The sequence below is a fragment of the Muscardinus avellanarius genome (assembly GCF_963383645.1).
Source record: "Muscardinus avellanarius genome assembly, chromosome: 13".
Classification (NCBI taxonomy): domain Eukaryota; kingdom Metazoa; phylum Chordata; class Mammalia; order Rodentia; family Gliridae; genus Muscardinus; species Muscardinus avellanarius.
In genome coordinates, this window is record NC_137799.1 from 65,766,407 (window position 1) to 65,789,109 (window position 22,703).

Genomic DNA, 22,703 nt, shown 5'->3' on the forward strand with positions numbered 1-22,703 from the left:
AAACAGTAATGCAGTGAAGGAAATTGAAACCATATGGACTTTTACACCACATATGTTAGATCAGCTCTTGGTTGCTGTGGTGGGCCAGGGAAATATCTGAGAGGTCACCTTGGCTTCATGTTTCCAGGCAGAACTGACCTCAACCCAGGCTAGGCAGCTGAGAAATTGTTTGCATGTAAAGAATATAGCACAGGCAAGAATATTCACATCCTTCTTCCATCTTTTTCCAGTCATTGGCTACCTAATAAAAAGCACTCATAGAAGGTCTCATTGAAAGTTTGTGTCTTTAGCTAAGATATTCTTTTTTTCTTAGTGATTTATCTCTTTTATTTTATTTATATATGGAACATCTTGAAAATGGTATTCATTTAGACTGTGCTTGGTGCCCTCTCCCCCAAAACCAGTTTTACTTCCTCCCTTTTCAACAATGAATGTCCAGGTTAACCATTCTATATTCATACTTTTACACATATTCGGGTATACCTCCTCCATTAATCAACCTCAGCCTTTTTCCTACCCTTCCTTTCTAGCTTTGTGGAGATTTCCCTTCCATTATCTGGAGTTTCTCTGATATCCCCAATGCTCCCTAGTTTGGGCCTATTAGAGAAAACATATGTCCCTTCTCTTTCTGAGCTTGGCTGATCTCACTTAACATAATGTTCTCCAGATCTTTCCATCTTCTTGCGAGTGGCATGATTTTGTATGCATTTCCCATAATTTTGCAATCCATTCATCTGTTAATGGAGACCTAGGTTGGTTCCATATTTTGGCTGTTACGAATTGTGCTGCTATGAACATAGGTATGCATATGTTACTGTAGTTCTCTGATTTCAATACCCAGAAGTGGCAAAGCTGGATTATATGATGGATCTATTCCCAGTTTTCTAAGGAATCTCTACACTGATCTTCATAGCAGCTGAACTAGTTTGCACTCCCAAAAACATTGTAAAAGACTTCTTCTTTCTCCATATCCTCGCCAGCATTTGTTGTTATTTGAGATTTTTATGCTTGCCACTCTGATTGGGGTTAGATGGAATCTCAGTGTAGTTTAAATTGCATACCCTGATGGCCAATAATGTAGAACATCTTTTCATGTATCTATTGGCCATTTGTATCTCCTCTTTTGTGAAGTGTCTATTCAGTTCAGTTGCCCATTTCTTTATTGGGTTATTTGTTTTGCTTGTGTAGAGTCTTTTGAGCTCTTTGTATATTCTGGATATTAGCCCTCTATCAGAGTGGTGGCTGGTAAAGATCTCCTCCCATTCTGTAGGCTTTCACTTTAAGTTCTCGTTGGTTTCCTTTGATAAGAAGAAACTTTTTAGTTTGATGTCATCCCACTTGTTTATTCTTGCTTTAATTTCCTGCACTTCAGAGGTCATGCTGAGAAAGTTACTGCCTGTGCCTATATATTGGAGTATTGAGCCTATGCCCTCCTCTAATAACTTCACAGTCTCTGGTCTAATTTCTAAGTCTTTGATCCATCTTGAGTTGATTACTGTGCATGGTGAGAGGTAAGGATTTAGTTCCATCTTTTTACAAGTGGATAGCCAGTTCTCTCAGCACCATTTGTTGAAAAGGCTGTCTTTTCTTCAACATATGAGTTTGGCCCCCTTGTCAAAGATTAATTGACTATAGACATGTGGAACAGAATAGAAGATACAGAAACAAACCCGCACACCCATAGTCAATTAATCTAAGATATTATTTTCTAAAGAAAGAAATACTTGGATGAAAGAATGAGAATTTCCATTTAACTATGTTCTTTCTCCCTGACCCTTACCCACTCTGGATGAGATAAGATGAATCAGGGGTAAATGGGGAAAAGTAAAAAATCTCAGTAGACTATTCCAGGCCTCTGGACTCAAAAAGCAAAATTTAGACTTTCCAATAAAAAGACAAGAAAACAAACTTGGCTTGCATAGCTAAAACATGGCAAATGATAACATTATGATTTTTATTAAGTATATGTGAGTGTCACAGAGGCTAAAGTTTTGCAATCTGATTTTAGGAAACCCACAATCAGGCCAGTTTTTTGTTTTTGATGTTTTGTTTTGTTTTTAGTAGTTCTATGAGCTTCAAAATAAACTAAAGCTTATAACTACCCACTTTCTGAATGTTTAGTTGAACATTTAAAAATGTATAAGTGCTTTCAAAAGACTTAACAAAAACTAGGAAGTTTAGAAATTTCATCTAGAAAACATCACAAACCAGTTTCCACAGATTTATTTTTTCTAAAATATTCTAGTCTTAGAAATGTGGTTTTAAGAATGTACATTTTATTGACTCAGAGATATACACATTTGTCTACAGTTTCAGAAGATGAAGCAATGGCTGATTTAAACCGTTCTGGTACCTAACTCAACTCTATTGACTCTTGAGATACTATGATTCAGCATAATTTAAAAGGCAGAGATTCTGTCCTTGCAAAAACAAGTTATTGATAAAGTTAGCTCTCTATCCTATTTCTAGCCCTTCTTTACTTTCAACTCCTCCCCACTCAGTTCTTGCACTAAGGCCCCTTATATGATAGCAAGCAATAACTTTTTAAAAAATATTTTCTTATGCCCATTTTCAGAACACATTTACTTGTGCTTCTTAGTAAAAATCAAACTTCCAAGCAAATTGACTATAGAATATTAAAGGTAGCCAGGTGTAGTGGTGCACGCTTGTAATCCCAGCATTTGGTAGGCTGAGACCAGAGGATCATGGTTCGTGGACAGCCTCAGCAACTTAGTGAGGCCCTCCATAACTTAGTGAGACCCTGTTTCAAAGAATAAAAATAGGGTAGGGGCTGTAGCTTGGAAGTCAAATGCCCCTAGGTTCCATCCCCAGACCCATAAAAAATAAAAGAATATTAAAGGTAGTAACATATTTAATATATTGTTCATCCTAAGAACATTTGGTAGTAGAACCACTAATTCATCATGCAATGTCTTTTCTAACTTGAATGGAAATTTGTCCTTAAGCAGTAATGTGAATTCAGTGTTCATTGATTATACTGCATCTTTTACACTTCCTAGGTTTTAGTAGATCACAGATTGTTAGATTCTGAAGAAGCCTTATAAGCCTCCATTGATTTATCATTTTTCAGATCAGGAAATGGAACCTTAGAGAGTTGAAATGATGCCCAGATCACTTAGAGTCAATGAATGAACTAGGTTTACAGATCAAATTCCGACTCCTAGACCAGTGCTCTTTCCACCATATCACAGTCTAATACCACTCTGCACTGGGATCATAAACACTTGATTCAGTGCTACCAAAAGACTTTCTTATGAACATAGAAGTTCCCAGATAAATAAGATGGTAAAAAAAATTACTGCCATGCTCACACAAAATCTATACTATCATATCTTGAGTCCAGAATATCTAGAGATATTGTTAAGTAGTATATGCTACCTAGCTTGTTCTCCAAAGAAAACTCAATTCTGGGATATTCTGTAAAATATTTTGTGCTATATTTTGTGAAAATATATCTAAACATCTTATTCATGCTTAAACATTTTTATACTGCTCTAACTTCCACTAGCCAATATGCCAGAGATGTCTTTGTAGAAACAAGAATTAAACAGGCAGGGCTGGAAAATTGTTGATGAATACTTGGTAAAATGAAAGGAAATTATGCAGTAAGGAAAGCAAGCAGGATGCCATTGTAGAATCAAAATTATATTAATATGGAAGAACTTCTATAAACTAGATATGATGGGGACCTCAGGAGAATGTCCTTTTATGGAATCTACTCACATGTTGCACTTTGTTGATACCAAACATCTGGCTGGAGAGAAAACCATTCAGTCAATCAACCAGATGTTTAGTCTATTCCTGCCAAACATCTGGGTGATTGATGGAATCATTTCCTTTTCATTAAAGAGCTTGGCCACAGTGACCCAGAGGTGCAATCACAGCATGAGAACACAGCATGAGAATGACTGATACCTTGATCCTCTGGGATCCCCGGGGTGGAACATTTTCCAGGTCTATGTGGGTCAATTCAACATCACTTTAGTTTAAGATTTGTTGGCTGCTTGGTATCATGAGACACTTTGATGCCAACATATTTTTTTAATTCCTACTTCATGAAGAACAGAGACTTTGAGTTGAAAAAAAAAACCTTATTGACATTCAAGAAAAGAGGGCTATTGGCTGAAAGCTACACTGGTTCCCTCCCAAAGTGTAACTAAGTGACCTTCCTCTGCAGTTTAAACTGCTGTGGGGAGAAAAGGTGCTGACATTTTGTTGGCACCGGCTGGGGATTTATAATGAGTATAGAACTTGGCCCCTTTACAAAACATAATCCATCTGACAAAACAAAATCATTTAATGGGCACTCTCTTAATTATAACAGTTTAGAAGAAGGAGTTGAGGACAATAGCAGAAAGCATAATGAGGACACTTCATGAAAATTCTGTCTTTGGCTTCCTCTCTGGTAGACCAGCATCCCCAAAGATTGGAGGAGAAAAATCAATATTAATATTTGCCTCAGCAATTCTAATCAAAGCAAGGGAGAAAAAAAGTATGAATCAAGTGCTGTATGTGTGTATGTCATTGACAACATGATTTACATTATTCTAAGGGACTATAATGCACCAATAAAAGCCCATAAGAATTAAAAATAAAAGAAATAAAGAAGTATATTGTTTTGCATATTAAAGAATAACAGAATAGGCAAGACATTTGCAACTTATAATGTTATTCTCTGGAGTTTTCTTTGGGGTTGGAAAGTTTCTCTGGAGGAAGATTATTGGCAATCAGCCACAGGTCACATCTCACTCAGGAATGTTGCAGGATCTGATTTAGGAGTCCTTAGAATATTGCAGCTTTGCTTCCTGGGGAGACTGTCCCTATGAAGAATAGAGTGATCCTATCTTAGTTTGTCTTTCTTGTTTGCGATAATAACAACGGTAATGCCTTACAGGTGTTCTGAAGGCTCCAGTTTTCAACTGTGTCTTCATATAGCAACGTCTTTCCATCCCTGTTCTTCCCTAAGTGCAGTTTAAAGGAAAAGGAAGGAAGAAGACAGTGGACCATGTACTCTACACCTCTTACTTTCCACATGCTCTGCTAAGCACTTGCATGTGGCATTTTAGTCATCAGACACAAACTGAAGATACAAACTTTTTTTTTTTTTGGTGGTACTGGGGTTCCTGGAAGCCCTTCTACCTCCGGGCTACACTCCCAGACCTATTTTATATATTTTCTTATTTGGAAACAGGTCTCTTAAGCCAGTGTGGCTGCCTCCAAACCAGCGTGATCCTCCTGTCTCCACCTCCCAAGCGCAGGGATTACAAGTGTCTGCCACCACGCCCGGCATTGGATACAAACTTTTTAACTGAAGAAAATACTGGGACCAAAGATGTTAATTTGCCCAGAGTCACCCAGCCAGTAAAGCACTGGGTTCACTGCTTATTATTAACCCATGCTTACTATACCATAATTAATGCTTTAAATTTAACAGACAAAAAAGGCAAAAAAGAACCCTTTTATTAATGAATCATAAGCCATAATGTAATCTATTTAATGACATATGCTCATTTTTATAAGTATTTTAAACATATATTTAATACACACAAGGCATCCACAGTAACATCATACCACCTCTCTGGTATCTAAGTGAAAGCAAAAACATCTGGCTTGGAAACATACTCATGTAGTTACTTACTAAAAATCTGTAAAACCACCATATATTTAGCTGTATATACTGAGCAAAGAAAGAAATATTCTTTCCTTCAATAAGTCTATTATTTCACTAATCAAGTAAACGAATAGAACAAATATAGTAGTATAATAACATTTAGGTTATTACTTGAGTTTTACAATTTGATATAAGAAACTACTATATACATAATAATGTGAAATAGGCCTATTAAATGATTCATTTAGATAATAATTACTGTTGAATAGGAGTGGGACCAGAGGAGAAATAAACTATTTTCTAATCTCTATCCTATTTCATAGCAATTCTTCAAGGATGGTATTATTACCCTAATGTTATAATGTTATAGATAAGGAAACTGAGGCAAATATAGAGTTCAAACCAAGTCTCTGAATTTTTTTTCAGTAATGGGAATGGAATCCAAGGGCATTCTACCTCTGAGATACACCCAGCCATATTTTTTTTTTTTTAGTCTTTATTTTGAAACAGTGTCTCACTGAGTTGCAAAGGGCCTCCCTAATTAGCTGAGGCTGTCCGGAAACCATGATCCTCCTGTCTCAGCCTCCTAAATGCTGGCATTACAAGCATGCACCACCATGCCTGGCTTCCAAGTCTCTGATTTTAAAAGCCAAGTTATTATGGTAAATAAGGAAAATGTAGAACTTTTAAAAAGAAAAGGAAAAAAAAGATGTATTTTGGGTAAAAGTTTGGGAGAATCTGGGAAGTGAGACCGAACAACTCATGTTTGTTACACAGCTGAATGAGATCTCCAATACTTGGGGACAATAATATGAACTAGTTAATCCAGATGCAGAATTTAGAGGGTCTGGAAAAAGGTGCAGGGTTTTTATCAGAATTAAAAAGTTATTTTCAATTCTTGACCAGGATCTTATTTGAATAAACTGATAATAGTCTACAGAATTAACTGGAGAAATAAAATACAGGAGTAAAAGAAACCAGTTGTTGTCTGAAGGCTATTATGGGGATAAGCTCTTCTTAATAATGAATGAAATGTATTTAGAACAGAGTGCTGGCAACATGCAATGCAATGTTCAGCCCAGATGTGAACTGGTCAAACTTGCAGGGGATGGTTTGGAGGTACCTCATGACAGAGAGCTGATTGATATTTTAGAACAGAGTCATTGAATTATAGTTTGTATAAAGGATATTCCATTCTTCTTAGCTACAGTGGGGTTTTCTAGTTTAAATATATTTCTATAAAAAAAAACTTAAATGGTTTTGATTACTTTCTTGTTTGATAGATTTTTAAATCTAAATCTTCACTGAAGATGTGGTAAGGCAGCTACCTTCTGAGCCTCAAATAGCAGACATGTTATCCCTGTGGCAAGTCTGAAGCAAAATCTCCCCTTGAAGGTTTTGTTTTTACTGTCCTCTCCATTTCTCAACTAGTAGGGCAGCCGAATACTGCCATCTCTCTGGGACCATCCATCACCAGGAAATGTTCTCTCAACTCAGCTCTAAAGCCAAACAGGAATGTCATCTGCCCCTCCACTGCGTGAATATCGTGGAAGCCACAGCTTCCTTTCACTGTACTTATTTGCATGACCAAAACCAGTCTGAGTCAACTACCATGTAGCTCTTCAATTCCTGTAAACTCAACATAGTCCACCAGCCCCTCCTCTCCAAATTTTTTCTTTACCTGACCCTTTTGGGATTGAAATACTCTTGGGTTTACACCTCAAATCTCTTATTTTTAAAAAATGATTTATTGATTTTACTCCTGATATGTGATAATTATACAGAATTGTGTGTTTCTGACATACTTGCATAGGCACATAACTTAGTTTGATTAATTTCAGTAGCCACTATCACCTCTTTTTATTTACACTTATTTCCTAGGTAACCTCATTAATCCTTTGGATCTTAATACAATCTATATACTGATGACTCACAGATTTTTACTTCTAAAACTAACTTCTACCTTGAGCTCCAAACAAATTGATACAGAATCCTCACTTGAATGTCCTAAAGTTATCTAACACTAGTGTGTCTGAAGTCATACTTTTAATGCTCCCCAAATATGCTCCCCACACTTCATCATCTCAATAAATGGCAGCTCCATTTTACCAGATGTTTTGGCCCCTAGGATAATTTATGATTTAACTCTCCCACACCCCATATCTACTCTCTTAAAAAATAATATTAGATTTACTTTTAAAATGAATCTGGGTCTTTACATGTACTGTTCCCTTTGTCTGTAATGATCCTCCAGATGTATGCAAGGTTCGTTCCCTCTTTTGGGTCTTTAATATTGCCTCTTCAAAGAGATCTTTCTTGATCACCTTATGTTCAATAGCTCTACCCTCTAACTATAACTCATTCTTTTTTGTTCTTTTATTTTGGGGGATTATGAGGGATTGAACAAAGGAGTATTCTATCTCTGAGCTATAATTCTGGTCCTTTCTAAATTTATTTTAACTTTGAAACAGGGTCCCACTAAGTTGCTGAGGCTACCATCAAACCTGTGATCCTCCTTGTTTCAGACTTACAAGAACTGGGATTATAGGCCTGTACCACTATACCCAGTTTTCAGTTTTCTTTCTAGTACTTATTCTCATCCAAGCCAGCAGTTGCTGATGATAACCTCATCATCAGATGAGACCTTCGTAATAATTAAGATTTTAAACACATTCTTAACCACATCCTTGGCCTTCCGTGGAAATTACTGGCTTTTTTTGTCTCTTTGACTTGATTTCCTCTGGCTGTGGAAACATATGCAGCCTGTGTACAAAGCAGGCCAGAAATTATGAGCAGTTGGTACTCTAGGAATCAAGGAGAGATGAGAATTTATGGATAAACATGTGCTTTTCACCCCTCAAAAGAAAAATGTCAAATAGTCTGCAGTGACTTTCAGAAGGTCCCAAGTGTTGTTAGGCCCCAGTTGTCCAGAGGGGACCCACTCACTCATGCTGCTAGAGAAATAACTTGGAGCCAGACTCTTGTCCTAGAGTCTTCTTTGGGGAAAACCTAAACTGAAACATATTTTAGATGTTTAACATATTCTAGATGTTTCTGTATCCTCCACTACAGTGAAAAATTTCATTAAAATAATAAAGTTGTTTTGTTCACAGTTGTCTCCCTAGCTCATGTTGGGGATGTGATCACTGCCAACCAGAAATGGAGAAAAACTCAACCCTGAGCAAGGGCACAGTGATGGTGGGAAAAGGCAACTGTCAGGATATTCTTGAAACTCTATGTACTAGCACTGTCCTCTTCAGAAAAGCCACCAGTATGGGCAGATAGGCCTGAAGACTCTGAAAGAAGACAAGCCTATGTCTACAGTACCCTGAGTTCACAAACCCTGGAGAAAGTTCTCTTCCTTGTATAAAATGTCACTAAGATAGACTAAAGAGAAAGGCCAGCTGTTTTTGATAAAGGAAAATTCAGTCTAAAAGAGAATGACAGGTGTGTGTGTGTGTGTGTGTGTGTGTGTGTGTGTCCCTGTGTTACTGGGTATTAAACCCAGACCATTCTACCACTGAGCTATACCCTCAACCCCATTTTATTTTGAATTATGGTCTCACTAAGTTTCTGAGACTGGCCTGAAACCTATGATCCTCCTATCTCAGCCTCCTAAATACTGGGATTGCAGGCATATGCCACCATGCCCAGCTGTACCCTCCAAGCTGCTGGTTCTCTCTTTACTGCATGCATCATTTCCACATATCCTTCACCCTCAGTGCATCCTTCAGGGCATCTAGCATTCATTGCCGCTGATTTTAGAACCGCTTTTTCACTCTCCTTTTTAGGGGCAGAAATGCAAAGCTTGAAACAGCAGGTCTTCTATCCAAAGAGTGACAGAGACCTTCATAAGAAATAAGATTTTAAACTAGTTGCCCCTCTGATTTTCAGTTTTGTCACCTGAGAATCCAGGGCCCCATGACCTTCTTTGGCTTTAAAATAGCAGTCCAGAATCAAGCTAGTAAGACATCCATCAACCATGGCCCATGAACCTGTGACAGTGGAGTCCAGAGAAAAGGAACCAAGATGGGAATAAATGGATGGCTCAGCAGCAACCTGGAGCCACTGAAAAAGTCCTCTCTCTTCTCCTTCAAGGGCCCAGGCTTTGGCCAGGCCCACCATGGTGTCCCTACAGGCTGACAAATCATGACCATGCTGTCAGATGAAGGCTGAGGTGTCTCATGCTACCTTACTGTTCACATGGCTGTCTTCTTAACATCTTGGCTTATCTAGGACACTAGCTCAGGAAAGAGCCCTGGGGAGGTCTCAGGCCCCTAAGACTACCAGAAGCCTCTGGTGTGGACAGGATAGAGGAGATAGGAGAGGAAAGCAGCAGGGAATGTCATTGTCATCTCTCTGACAGTCTAAGATAAGAGGAAGATTCTGGATTAGGATTCAGAAAATGAGTCTTCCCACTTATTGGCTAGCTCGAATCTCATGAGATTCAATCTTTTCATCTATGAGATCTCTAAGCTACATATCTATAGTCCCTTCTATATCTAAAATGTTGTGAGTTGTAGAAAAAAAAAAGAATGGTGAGATTTTTTTAAAGAATAAACTAGTTTATAAATAATAATGTGAACTTCAAAGGACTCCCTGTGCTGGATCATTACAGAACACATATTAAAAGAGAGTTAATTGCTTTAGTCCTCAGTTTACAATTCTGATATGATGATAAGGGCTGATTAAATAACCTATTGCATTAGACAGTGTTGGTTAAGTTAGGATATAGGCTGGACTAGAAATGAAAAGACTTGGGTCTGAGTCCCAGGTCCCTTTCCTTCAACTGTAAATCCTCTGAGAAGACTCCTAGAAACTCTGAGCATCACCATTCTTTTTTGCCTATACCAACAGAGCTTTGGTAGTGATAAAATGACCTCATGAAAGTGAATGCATTTTGTAACCAATAAAGCCCTGTATAAATACAAGATTTCGCTATCATCATTATCCTTCTTTTTGTTGTGGCTTATCTGCTAAAGTCCTCCACAATGTCTCTACCAGGTATGGATTATAAAGCATCTTCAATGCCAACCCATTTGAACTGAGCCAAACATTGATCAAAGCTCTATCTCAACCTTGACTGATATCCCAAGTCCTGGAGCTACCGTGGCATAGAGACAAAGCATAATCATAAGGAGAGAGAGTAGGACCTGCCTGTGGAGCAGGAAGCTATGGGCAAAGCAGAAGTATCAACAGAACTCCATGCTAATTTGGGGTTCAGACCTCTCAGATGGATCTCGTTCCATTAAAATTAAGATTTAGGAATCAAGATGGTTTGGCCATTGGGCTTTAGGGTATTGTCACAAAGGTAATTAAGTCACCAAATAGTATGATCAAAATCCGGACCTGTCCTCTTATCCTCAGCTGTAGCGCTGACTCAGAAACTAAAGAAGTCTTCTTCCAAGAGAGTTGAAGGTCAGTAGTAGCTCTCTACAATTCATCTTAGGAAGCTGTGTGTGTCATCTTGAGGTTCTCCAAGTACCCATGGAAAGCTCACTGTGCTGTTAACTGGATCTCATTAGCTAATCTCTCCCTCAGCACTGAGGTTGGGTGGTGGACCTGCCTAGTTAGGCAGTCAGATAGCTTGTAACATGTTTGTGGTGCAGGATAGTTCACCCAGGTCAAAGGCATTATTCAAAAGCCAGACAAAGTCTACACAGACACTAACTCTACAAGCCAAGCAGCTAGTAGAAGCCAATCCCTAAAGCCAAGAATGAAATTCAACCATGAGCCAAGTAAACTCCATAAGGCAAATTCAAGAGCTGAGAAGATAAATCCAGGAGCTAAGTTGCCAAACCATCATGTATTCAAAGCCAGCTGGGCCCAATTACTGGTTGGAAAAATCGAATCATCACGAGTGGTGGAGCTCTACCAGAAGGAGCAGTCGAGAGAGCAGGATGGGTGATTCATGTTCTTAGTAGCCCCAGGGTTTCATTAAGCTTTTACAGTCATGAATGAAAACGATGCCTGGGTAAAGAAACTAGCAAGGAATGCTACTATATGACCATTTTCTTTTCTTCTTCACCACTCAAATCTACTGCTCCTAGACTGCAAGGAAATGCATGGCAGTATTGTCAGAGGGGATGAATATGGTTTTATTTTGTTTCTTATACCTACCTCTCTAAAATGGTCTCTCATGAATATAAATTATTTTGAACAGTGAATAAAATATATAGTATGACAAAAACATAAAAAGTGTAGCATTTACCATTTCTTGTCTTAGTCATTAAAATCTGTTGTCACTGCTAGATAGTTAGGGTAGATATTTCTATAAAGTGCTATGAAGGTACTAATGTGCCAATTTCAATGTCACATATTTCTTTCAGCAAAATGATGCAATGCCCTGTTTCCCAATAGTGATGATTTGGTCTACTGTTGGGAAGCTAGCCAGGCTGCTATTCTTAGGTAAGCAGAACTTTGGCTCCCTTCAAATGATACCCCAAGGGCAGTTACCTCCTTTGTCTACATATGCTCCTTTCTTCTTGGATCTCTGGAGTGTCCCTGGTATTCTAAGCTACAGAAAAAGAAAAATAAGAATCAGCACATGCACAACCACCTAGGCACTGTGCATGAATATCACCACCAAAGGGATGCCTATGTTTCCTAAGCCACCAAAAGCCTAACTTGGGGGTAAATGAAGAGCCTAAAAAGTCATTCTTTCATGCAGCAACTTTGATGAACTCTATATGTAGAATCAATTTTGCTAGAACACTTGTTTTGAAAGCAGGAATTTGTTCCAATGTGATTGATATATTAGGCAGTAATTTGAGCATAAAGTGAATTTCACATGTTGTCGCGTCCCTAGGGCTCTGACCAGCAGAGCCTAGGGAAGAAACACACGAACGCCGACTCTGTTGATGAAGCTCCTTCCTCTTTAATGCTCTCTCAACGCCCTCTCAGGTAAAAACAACATCAGTCTTCTATCTCCTCCCTCATCACTCCACCAACCCTCCTCCGTGGCACTCTACGTCTCTGCTGCAGCACACACCGGTCACAGTGGTGGCTTTGTGAACATGTCCATCCCAGCTCGGAGCCCAGAGCAGTCCGCCAAGAAACTGCTCTTCCTGTCCACCAACCCTCTTCGCTCCGCCCGCTAGGGCATGCGCGCTTTTTAACCTTCTCCTGGGCGGGCAGGTGGTAGCACGAGGCGCTGCGTCACTAATCATCCGTAAGGCGCCTGATAGGGCTCACTGCGCAGGCTCAGGGCACCGCCAGCCTCGTGAGCCTCGTGACTTGGCTGCAAGCCCAGGCGCCATCTTGAGTCCATGCTGGCAACAAGCCTGGGTGCCACCTCGGTCCTGCCGAGTGGGCCCCGACATATCTCCCTTTTTGTTTTATTAAAATAAGGCTCGGGATCGTGCCTGTCTTAGGTTGCCGACCCTCAAGGACCATTCTTACCCGTCATTGGGAGAACAATAGCATGATTGTTTCCCTGTCTTAGGTTGAAAGGTCCCGGGGACGATCTTACCCGTCACTGACTACCAATCCAGCATACTGAGCCATACATAGGGAGATGAGCCAGCTTCTAGGGCTGCCAGAGCTTGCACCAATATGCGCTGTTGTTGCAGTGTGCGTTGTCGAGTTCGCCTGATATATCCAACCATGAAACATCATGCTACCACCAACAAGAATGCCCAGAACGCCATGCCACCCCAGTCTTTTAAAAAACCCAATGTTCCATGTATTAAGTCCATTCATTGTTGTACTGCGGTGACTTCTACGCGGGTAGAATTAATTGCAGCGATGGATGCTCATAGCTCAATCATGGTGTGTTCAAATTCACGGCTCCAAGTTCCTAGAAGCGTCTTGCTTAATTGACAAAACAAATTGCCTGCATGGGAGAAATTCTGATACTGCACATACGTTATACATAATCCAGATAATTTATGAATACATGGTACCATGGCCATTTGCCCCAGAATGTCAACCTGTTCTTGTAACAGTCTACTCTTTGATTTATCATTAATATGCCAGCTTTAATCAGAACTGCTCCTTCCACTAGAATCAGAGCCTGAATGATTTTTACTATCTTTGGTAGTACTTTTTTTTTTTTTTACTATCCTGTCTAGAATCATGTCTTATGATTTTTACAGATATAGAACCGCTCCTAGAGAATGTTCTTTCATTTTCTCATTTCCTTTTTAACCTATCATCCTGACTACTGAACTTAAAATCTTTTTCTTCCCTTTTTTGTTTCTTTTCTTTTATCTTGTTCATGTTCCCTTTCCTTGTCTTTTTCCTTTTTATTTTCCTTTCCTTTCCCTTGCTTTGCTTTCCTTTCTTTTCCTTTCCTTTTCTTTTATTTTCCTTTCCTTTCCTTTTCTCAGTCTTTTATTTTCCTTTCCCTTATACCCCATGATAAGTTTTACTTCGTCACAAATTCCTGCGAACCTATCGTCACAAATTCCTGCAAACCTTCACAGCGCTGTCCCTCGCTTATCCGTGAGCCCTATTTTATGACTTCCTACACCCCTATCGTCGCAACACCTGCGAACCTTCACAGCGCTGTCCCTCGCTTATCCGCGAGCCTCGCTTATCCGCGAGCCTTATTTACTCCTACACCCCTATCGTCGCAACACCTGCGAAACTTCACAGCGCTGTCCCTCGCTTATCCGCGAGCCTCGCTTATCCGCGAGCCTTATTTACTCCTACACCCCTATCGTCGCAACACCTGCGAACCTTCACAGCGCTGTCCCTCGCTTATCCGCGAGCCTCGCTTATCCGCGAGCCTTATTTACTCCTACACCCCTATCGTCGCAACACCTGCGAAACTTCACAGCGCTGTCCCTCGCTTATCCGCGAGCCTCGCTTATCCGCGAGCCTTATTTACTCCTACACCCCTATCGTCGCAACACCTGCGAACCTTCACAGCGCTGTCCCTCGCTTATCCGCGAGCCTCGCTTATCCGTGAGCCTTATTTACTCCTACACCCCTATCGTCGCAACACCTGCGAAGCTTCACAGCGCTGTCCCTCGCTTATCCGGGAGCCTCGCTTATCCGCGAGCCTTATCTTATTTTGTCGCTTACCTGCGAACTTTTCTTCTTCTTCTTCCCTTCTTCGTCCCTTCTTTGTCCCCTTCTTCGTTCCCGGGTTTCGGCACCACTTGTCGCGTCCCTAGGGCTCTGACCAGCAGAGCCTAGGGAAGAAACACACGAACGCCGACTCTGTTGATGAAGCTCCTTCCTCTTTAATGCTCTCTCAACGCCCTCTCAGGTAAAAACAACATCAGTCTTCTATCTCCTCCCTCATCACTCCACCAACCCTCCTCCGTGGCACTCTACGTCTCTGCTGCAGCACACACCGGTCATAGTGGTGGCTTTGTGAACATGTCCATCCCAGCTCGGAGCCCATAGCAGTCCGCCAAGAAACTGCTCTTCCTGTCCACCAACCCTCTTCGCTCCGCCCGCTAGGGCATGCGCGCTTTTTAACCTTCTCCTGGGCGGGCAGGTGGTAGCACGAGGCGCTGCATCACTAATCATCCGTAAGGCGCCTGATAGGGCTCACTGCGCAGGCTCAGGGCACCGCCAGCCTCGTGAGCCTCGTGACTTGGCTGCAAGCCCAGGCGCCATCTTGAGTCCATGCTGGCAACAAGCCTGGGTGCCACCTCGGTCCTGCCGAGTGGGCCCCGACAACATGTGCCTATATGAGCAATACTACACATTTGTGAATATTACTGGAGAAAACTATACCTAGTTGAACACAGTATAGAAATACTGAGAAAATGAAAGAAAGTATTATAATTATCCTTTGAGAATTAAGTTTAACAATTAACAAGGAGACATGATTGGCTCCAAGGAATCCACTGACTTCAGCAGAAAGCAAGACCAGAAAATACTGACATATGGAACCAGAATTCAATACCAGCATTTCCAGGAACATAAGGAGAAGTCAAGATATGACTTGGATGTAGCTGTTTACCTTGTTATTGGTAGGTATATGAAACCCTGTCTGGTTTCTAACAGGGATTCATGTTTACACTAAAATAAATTGATAAGTTTATTCATAAATTTATAAATTTATTATTATAAATCCAGTTAGTTTATATGCCTAGAGCAATTTGTACATATTATAGCAGTGCTTAGAAAAACAACAAATTTGGGAAGGAAAATAAGTTCTTAATTAGCAATTCTGATACTTGATTCTCTGTTGCACTATATATCTTGCTAAGTGAGACAAATATACATTTTAATACATACTACTCAATAATATTGCTGATGTTTTCTGGCATTTAGATATTCATTACAGGATATATTTCATGGCAAATACTACTAAAATGTTTAGTTTTTAAAAACGGTTACATATTCTTAACAAAAAGTTGAAGAATGTTGAATTATGTTTAAGAATATTTTTTATCAAAGCATGTTTTAAGAATAATCTGATTTGGGGCATCCCTGAAAATGCTTAGGAATTCCAGGTGTTTTTTCCCCCCACAAATCGTAGAGATTAATATCTTCACGTAATTTGGGAATGCTAAGCAGAGCATGGTTCTTGGCCAAAATAAAGCTTGAGTTGTAAGAAATCTAAATGACCTGTTCCTCAAAGATATATTACAGTCTTGAAATTTAGGGTCCATTGTCCCTCAAACCATATGCTATATCCCACAAAATGTTCTCACTTCTGTTTTGACCAGTCATCTGAGATAACTGGAGTTGGAGTTCAGGATCAGCATATTAAAATATTTAAAAATAAAATCTCAGTCTTGGGATTTACACCTGCTTATGATATATGCATGTGCACACACAAACACAGATGAGGCCAAAGTTACAAAAACTCCTTGGTCTTTTAAAAGAGCCAGTCTCCCTTGGCCCATAAGCCTGGGTCACTGCTCAAATGATGGATAGAGGTTTCCATTTCTCACTCCAACAGTCATCCAGCCCTTTGTCTGCACCCCTTAATTTCAGGGAAGCAGCAGTTCCTCAGCAAGGCTTTTTTGAGGTTCACAAAGGCACAGCTGCCATAAATCAAACACTGGTGGCATTAGTGAAGTTAAGAAATAGTATTGCAAGTAACATTTTCTCCTACCTTGCTGAAAGTAAGTCTAAAGTTTGACTCAATTAAATTTCTTGATCGTGAATGTGAATAAGACTGAAAGAGCAGTTCTCTTTCCAAGTGACTTAACTGGTCTATGAAAAGATTTAAGCTCTGTCCTCAAATCCAGAGGCAGAAGCAGCCTGCATCCTTACCTGGAGGTACAGCCAAGGGAAAACTGATTCCTAAGCTCAGAGCTCTGTGCAAAGCTGAATAAAGCTGAGCCATCTTGAAAACATTGAAAACAAAACACAAATATGAAGCAAATGAATGAACAGTGAATCCAAGGAGAACAAAATTCACCTACAATTCCCAAACAGTATGTTCTTTCCATCACCAGTGATAGACTGAAAAAGGGATGATATGATGGTCTCCCTTCAGCAGTCTGCATTCAAGATTGACTTCTTTCAAACATGCAGATTAGTTAAGTTACAGTGAATGGAAATATCTGATAGCTTTTTTAGCTGTGTAATTATCTGGGGAGGCTTTTCAGAATACTTTTGTAGAGTCTATAAGCACATTGAATTTAATTTGAATCTCAAAGTTCTGATTAAAGACATTTGTTTGTTTTTGTTTTTGTTTTAAACCAACAGACAATTTTGTCCCTGGGTTAAAGATTAATAAGGTACAAAAGCAGAAGTGTTTGCTATATAAGAAATTTACTTTAGCTATCTAAAAGTAAAAGGAATAGGAGGACAAAGAACTTTTCTAATGTTTTTGACAACCATTGACTGGCAAAGAAATGAGTCTCCATCCTCTCAGGTCCAATCCTTCTAAGTTTTACTAGGCAAGTACAAATGGTTTTACTGGGTTTGTAAAAATTTCTGAAGCTTAGAGAGTCTGATTTGGGGAGACTTGCTTCAATTTTTCTTTTGAGTATGGTCCCAACCTATTAACCTAATATAATGGGTCTTAGATATCAAGCTCTTTCTGTGGGCAGGGGTTCTATCTGCCCTTAACTTTTAATAAAGAGCTCCTAACTTGATTAATGATTCTTATCGAGTACCTAAGATAGATTTTTTCCTTGATACTCTTTAAACAGCTAGTATGCACTTTCCTTTTTTGCCTGCATACTATAGATAGATAGAGGTAGATGACAGGTATTTGTTCAATAACATAATTTTCTACCTTATAATTTTTACACACTCTGTAATTCTGTATAACATTTCCACAGCACTTCTGAGCTGATAATGTCATTACAAAGATTGGTAGTAGAAACACAAGTGAGGGATTTTAATCATTCAGGTTCATACTCAAACCCTACTTCCATCTACAGAGCACAATCAATATTTAATTAAAAATAATAATAGTGATAATGAAAACACAAAAATATTCCTACTGACTCTCAAGAGTTTCCATGAATACATATATTTCCATGACTATGTGAAAGAAAGAATAGGATTGAGAAATGTGAACCTGAGGTCTAGCCTCAGTGTTGCCTAACTACTAGTGTGAATGTGGGGAATCAGTTAATATTTCTTGGTTTAAGTCTTTCATCTTCAAAATGATGGGCTGCAAGAAATTACCCCTAATGCGCCTTTGTAACTCTGAAATTTTATGAGTTATTATTTATTTCTTAATAAACTTCCATGACTTTTCAACAGATACACCTCAGCATTGCTATTGACCAAATGGTCATTCCTATGTAGCTGTTATTGTTTGAAAATTTGATAAGTTGAGAAGTAAACTGATATATAATAACTCAGTTCTTATTGTAGGGAAGAGGAATAGAAAGCTGTATCCTTTAAGCATTCAGTTACATGTCATGTAAAAATCTTTGGAAGAACAAGTAGAAGGGTTGGTAGTAGTTTGAACACATTCTGTTGAAATTTTCTGGCAAGATCAAGAGAATAACAAATGAAACTTGAATAAAAGCTAGTTAAAAATCCTGGAGACAATATTTTTTGCTCATAAAAATATTGCAGTACAAAAGATTCTTGATGGCAGAAAGCAATACTCTAAGGGAAAACACTCATTGACAACTGTCACAGGTGAACTTTAAAAAGCCAGCTTCTCAATATGAAGTGCTCTTAGAAACCCATAAATCAAATGATTTGAACATTCTTTTGTTCACTGATATGAATCCTACAGCAACTTCTGTTGTTGGTTGGTTGGTTGGTTGGTTGGTTGGTTGGTTTTTGCCCAGCCCCAACCTTGAAGGAGTCATCAACTCTTCTTAGAATTCTTCCTCAAAATTTTTTCTTTTAAATTTTTTCTAAAAAATTTTTTTTAGCCGGGCGTGGTGGTGCACGCTTGTAATCCCCGTGCTTGGGAGGCAGAGACAGGAGGATCGTGCAGGTTCATAGCCAGCCTCTTTGGCCTAAGAGACCCTGTTTCCAAATAAAAATATAAAAATAGGTCTGGGAGTGTAGCCCGGAGGTATAAGGGTTTCCAGGAACCCCAGTACCACCAAAAAAAAAAAAAAAAAAAAAATTCTTTCTAAAAAATTCTTCTTGATGCCCGGCGTGGTGGCACATGCTTGTAATCCCAGCATTCAGGAGGCTGAGACCAGAGGATCGCGGTTCGCTGACAGCCTCAGCTACATAGTAAGGCCCTCTGCAACTCAGTCAGACCCGGTTTCAAAAGAAAGAATAAAAAATAGGGCAGGGGGTGTAGCCTGGAGGTCGAATGGCCCTGGGTCCCATGCCCAGTCCTGAAAAAAAAATCTTCTTGTGCTTCAGTATTATAGAGCACTATCGATTTTACAAAAGACTTACTAAGAGGTATCAAGAAGAACATCCATCAGTAGTTATATACTCTGTCATAGACAAATATAAAATCCAATCGGACCAATTCTTCTCTACTTTTTTCTCAGGTCTCTCTCTTCCAAGACTTTACCTGTATCTTAAAAGTCATTTCTTTGGCATTGGGTACTTGTGTACCATTAGAGCATGCCAGTATCATTGAAGCATGCTCACCAATGACTCTTTTTGACATCTCTGATTTTCCCAGAAAGGAATTTTCATACTTCAGCTAAAAAGATTAAAATGTCTTCTTGTTACCTGTGATTTAGTGTACATCCAAAATGATAATACTTGCAATATAAAAAGATAAAAATCCCAATCAGCAGTTTGAAATAAAGATTTGTCTGGAAACTTATAATTCTTTACTCATGGACCTTACCATGATTTCCCAAATCATAAAATTATGAACTGTTATGAAAGAAAATACACCTAGACCAAATGAAGAAATGAGACATCTGGTGTCTATTGTAATAAAAAAATAATATTTAACAATGAAGACCCAACTATGTGATTTATAATATGGAGGCTTCCATAGAAATCTCCTTAGGTTCCTAGAGTCTAGGACATGATTACATTTTGCTCTAGGGTATACATTTAGCTCAAAAAATGTAGTTCACGAGTGACTGCTAAACCTTTTGAAAGGTTTTTGTTTGTTTTATCTCTTGAGTTAAGCCTGTGAGGCTGGATATTTAAAGTGAAAATTGGTAGTTAGCCTGACCAGCATCCATATTGCTTTTCTCCAGAAGTACAGTACCTTGATTATCATTTGTGGAACTCATCTCTTCTCTCACATTCTGCCAATGCTGTTTGAAAGGAATTGGCAGAGATAAAATCTATTTGAGCTCTTTGGCCACAGGGATTAACAGAGGTTAGCACATAGTCTAATCAGAAACCTTTGTTGGGGCTTCTGAGGAAAAAAAAAAATACTCTCTCTTCTGGCACTACTAGTAGACTAATGGTGTAAAACTTCACCTCTGAAGTTTCTCCAGCCACCTCTACTATGCCAGGAAGCCGGGCTATAGGTAAAAGCAACAGCTAGAGGAAGTCAAACTGTCAACTATTTGCCAGTCCACATTGTTAGAATTCTGAATCAAGCTGCTACTATAGCTAGTTTTACCCAAACTTCTTAGTCCTGTAATTCATGATACTCATTTTTTGCTTAAATAAGTTTAAGGTTTTCTTGCTTACAATATAAAACATCCTAACTAATATAATGCAGGTCTGTGAGATCTAAGAAAATAACTTATTTGTATTTATTTTCTAAGCATTATAGAGTGCTTTTCACATATGAGACACTGGAAATAGATAAATGAATGCTACCCAGACCCTAATGCTCAAGAAGGACAAGATAGAGCCATGAGCATGTCATGGCACAATGTATTATGGGTGACAGTGGAAGGAGCTATCAAGACAGAGAATGAAGAGACCAATTCAACCCAAGAGCATCAGTAAAGAAGTTCAACAAGTCTTTCAAAGAAGAGACTTTCTAAAAGGAGTAAACAGCAGGTATGAAAGCCTGTCAGAATACATTGGCATGGTTTGTCTTGGGAACCATCAAGAGTTTGTTATGTCTTATAACATGTGGGTGACTGAGCTAAATTCAGAAGCATAGCTGGACAGGTGGAATCCTTTACTGATTAAAAACGTTTTATGTCTGATCATCAATGACTCGTGCACAAAGGATGCCTCTGTCAGTCCCTATGTTTAAAAAGATGCAGACAAAATCCACAAGTAGCTGTAGGTTGCGGGGCGGGGGGGGGGGGTTCCTTTGTCTAATTGCCTGAAGCTGCCTGACTCCTTGAGATCCTGGCTTGAGCCTTGGCTGCTCTCATAAATAGGCCTCTTCCTCCTCCCCCACTCTATTGCAAAGAATCGTAAGGCTGATGGTGACAGACTCCTGTGCTATTGTGCATTTCAGATATTCATCTGTGCTCTGGAAAATGGCTTGAAATTCTCCATGGAGAGTGCAGACAGAAAGGTCACCAATTATGCAAAATGAATAATGGGCTTGGAGCAATCAGGCCACGCAGCTGCTGCAATGAATTCTCTAAAACCCGCCTGCCAGGTGTCTATGTCCCTTCCCAGTGGCCCTGGCCTGGAGTCTGCAGCCAAACCCTTAGTTAACTAGTATTCCTAGACAGCTAGGGGAGATCCTGAATGGAAACAGAAAAACCAGAAAGACCACAGGCTCTGGGCATGAAGGAAGGTCTTGAGGCTTCATAGAAGGCTTCAAAAATGACCTGCTCTCCCAGGTAAGGTATGAAAACAAAGAAACAAGAGTGAAAACTCAATGGTGGGGGGTCAGCAAAGCTTCAGTGCACAACCACAAAAATGCCCAAGGCTACCTTCTATTCACCTAGCTTTCCCTGAAGCATGAATTTCAGCCAGACAGGGAACATTACCAAGAAACTACGATGTGAAAGGTGCTGGGAAATACAGAGTGGAATCACAGGCAGTGCTCAGGGAAAACGGGCAAACAGCTAGCATGTGCCAAATGCTGGGCGTAGAATTCAGGGTTGCTGCAGGCTCTGGTGAGAGGGGAAGCACTTACACATGCAGTGCGTCATTTGCTTAAATGAATGCCCATCTCTCAAGGTAGGTGTCATCCCAACTGATGAAGAAGCTGAGAACAAGCAAAGTTAATGGTCCAACAGGGGGAAAGGGAGGCTGGAAACCAATTCCAACACAGCACCTTTGCTTTTCCACTTTGCTGTTGAGAGGAGAAAGCACAAAGATTCTAGAGGAGGTAAACCCCTGTTCCGGAAGTAAGAATCTTGCCAAAGTTAGGGTACAAAAAGGGCCCATCTTTCTATAATGTCTCTGTCTTAGCTCAGACTGCTTTAATAATATCACAGACTGCGTAGCTTAAACAACAGAAATTTATTTCTCAGAGTTGTGCAGACTGTAAGGTCTAGTGAGGGCTCTTTTCCTGCTTTGCCTTTGCCTACTTCTTTCGTCTTTACGTGGCCTTTCTTTGGTGGACACATGCACGAAGATGGGAGAAAAGGAGAAATAGAAAGATAGAGAGGAGCTTTTCCTCTTTTTATAAGGCTACCCATCCTGTTATCTTTATTATACCACCTTTGAGTCTGTATTTAGCCTTAACTACTTCTCCAAAGCTCTAGTTACAAATATAATACCGTTGTGCTTAGGGCTTCAACATATGAATGTGACAGGATGATGGGAGAGAGAAAAAATTACTCTATAGCATTTTTCACTTGAAAAACTGGGAGCCAAGGGTTTTAGTGGTCACTTTTACTTGCAAAATTGAGAGTTAAGGGTGTTGTTCTGGCTT